The sequence below is a fragment of the Etheostoma spectabile genome, unplaced genomic scaffold (genome assembly GCF_008692095.1).
Source record: "Etheostoma spectabile isolate EspeVRDwgs_2016 unplaced genomic scaffold, UIUC_Espe_1.0 scaffold270, whole genome shotgun sequence".
Lineage (NCBI taxonomy): Eukaryota > Metazoa > Chordata > Actinopteri > Perciformes > Percidae > Etheostoma > Etheostoma spectabile.
This window is the reverse complement of record NW_022605574.1, coordinates 578595-581213: the sequence shown is the minus strand read 5'-3', so window position 1 is coordinate 581213 and position 2619 is coordinate 578595. Positions and strand designations below refer to the sequence as shown.

The window sequence follows — 2619 nt, the reverse complement described above, 5'->3', positions numbered from 1 at the left end:
GCATTAAAACACCATGAATAGACAGTTAAAATAGACACATAAACCAAGAACAAAGTTACAGTGCATGTAGGAAAGTTAAAGAACATGACATTCATTTAAAGAAAGGCAGCATCAAAAAAGAAGGTCTGCAGGCCTTGATTTTAAAAAGAACTTGAGAGTATAGCGGCGAACTCTGCAGGTTTCTGGGAGTTTGTTTCCGATATGCAGAGCATAGAAACTGAAAAAGCGCTTCACCGGTGTAGTTCTGACTCTGGGGGGACAGAAGGTAGGACCGGGTCCCAGATGACCGTGAGAGGTATCTGGGGGGGTCATAGGTAGTGCAGATCAGGGAATGTATTTGGACTAAACCGTTAAGGGATTTATAAATCACTTAAAAATCAACTAGTCATCCCTATGATTTAAATTGTGAGAAAATAAACTAGGCCTGAAAAAGCTTTGGTAAAATCTCTTGATATTCTAGAAACAAACAAGCTCATTTGCTTAAAGTCGACGGAAGAGGATACCACTTTCACATTTGTATGGCTATAATGCATCAATCGTTTAAAAGCGGTATCTCTTCTCATCTGACTTTATGCAAATGGAGCTTGTTTGAATACCATAAAAAATGGAAGGGGGGAAACAAAGTCAGAAAGAGGCCTATCAGCAAGCACAATAAGTACGGTTTAGATGGAGTTTTACAGTTTAATTATCATTGACAAAACTCCTCCGTACAGTACTTCAGCAGATTTAATATATTATATATAAATATAAATGTTTATGCATAAGCTAGCAACATACTAGCTCTAGCTCTGTAGTTAATACACAGGCCCTGGTTATCCATCTTCTCATTGTAAGACGGCAAGAAAGCAAAAGTATAAATAAAACTATTGAAGAGTGTCCCATAATAGAAGGAGATATATGGTGTGGTTTAAGAATCATGAAATTGTTGCAGTAACATATGAACATATCAGATGTATTCCATCCTAATGTGATATAACGTCTCTTCCACAAGACTCCGTATGGAAACACCATGGTCTAGTGACAGAGGAAGAACGGCGGTTGAGAAAAGCTCTGCACGACCTCTGCGACGGACTGGAGGATGCAGTACTTCAAAGACTTACATCGGATGAAATGCTCAAAGGTGAAGGAATCAAACAAGAGCACGTCAAAGAGACCAACAGCGTGGCCAGTACCTGAGACGAAATAACCCCGTCTCCCTTTTTTGTCTTGGTGTGTTCCCACGGTTGGTCGAGCAGCGGTTAAAGACGGCGTGAACGGAAGGGTTACAGACTGGTAGCTCTCGACACAACTCCCCGAGGGGGACGAAGGGTACTCCGAGAGGTTAGGTACTATATACGTCGAAATTCAGGAACAAAAATAAACCACGCGACCCGAGGCCTCGGGTCCAGTTCTATAAAACGCCATCATCAGCCGAAGGCTTCCCCAAGCAGAGAGCGGTGAACTCTAACAGCACGATGTACCAGGGGCAGGCAGGGCGCGTCAGCAGGGGTCAGAAGGGGCAGCAGGGGTCAGCAAGTCACGTTTAAAGTCTTTAGACCTTGTTGACCCTCAGGTTGTCCTCGGGTCAAATTGACCCGTTTTCTATATCAAGTTCTTTTTAATTCCCCAAAATAACAGATTGATTCCACCCCATACGCTCGTTGCCAAGACAATCCTCTTACTTTACATAATTTGGGGTCTTCTCAATTTATAGCATTTGAAAAGAAAGAAGTGGTTTTTTTTAAATAGCATTGAGTAAAAAAAGTTGAATATTCCAGCTGTGATTATCCATAACATCCATTACTTTATTTTAGGTCTCAATAATTCCTAAAGTCGGCTGTTATAACTCAAACTAGGTATATAATTTAGGTTATTGACAATAAATTCCAAAACAACGGTAAAACTAAAGGTAATAACTAGTGTTACGTTTAGTGTAAATGTCAAAAGTGACAAAACATGACAAAAAGTGTCAAAAGTGTTGAAAAAAAAGGGACCAAAAACATAAGAAAAACTTAAAACCTGATAAAAAAGCTGTCGACATGTGTTGAGTTTTTGGGAAGACAACCGGGGTAAGACCGTTATGAATGAAATTTCAGGTACACATACCGTCAAAAGTTGGGGTCACTTAAAATTTTCCGTTCCACTCCCTTCTAGACCAGATACTCAGCGGATCTGAGTGGGGGGGTGATCTTTAATTAATCTTTACTGTAATATCTACCCTACCCATCATCAGCAACCATTGCATCCAATGTCCCAAAGGCACGATCTGTTTACTAATTCTGATATAGTTTTAAAAATAACTGAGAAAACCATTGGAGCCCCTTTTTGACCTCTATCAACCCATCCTGTACTCTGAAACACTGTCTGGTTACCCCACCCTCCATGCTCTCAGCTGGTTGTTCTGTCTTCAGGCGTGCTGTGCAATGGCCTCCTTGGCTTGCTGACTTAATCCCCGGCGCCCTAGTATGCCCAACCAGTCTACATGTGTTTTGTGGATCTGGAGAAGGGGTATGACCGGGTTCCACCGGGAGAAATTGTGGGAGGTGCTGCGGGAATATGGGGTGAGGGGGTCCCTTCTCAAGGCCATCCAATCCCTGTATGACCAAAGCGAGAGCTGCGTCCGGGTTCTCGGCAGTAAGT

The 2619-nt window shown here is 42.1% G+C and overlaps 1 long non-coding RNA gene across 1 annotated transcript in view; it reads left to right on the top strand.

Moving 5' to 3' along the window:
* The first annotated feature begins 1929 nt into the window (after window positions 1-1929).
* Window positions 1930-2619, top strand: part of LOC116685798 (uncharacterized) — a 7612-nt gene continuing 6922 nt past the window's right edge. Inside the window, exon 1 of the long non-coding RNA XR_004331046.1 lies at window positions 1930-1954. This is a non-coding gene — a long non-coding RNA (uncharacterized LOC116685798). The remainder of the gene's footprint in view (window positions 1955-2619) is intronic.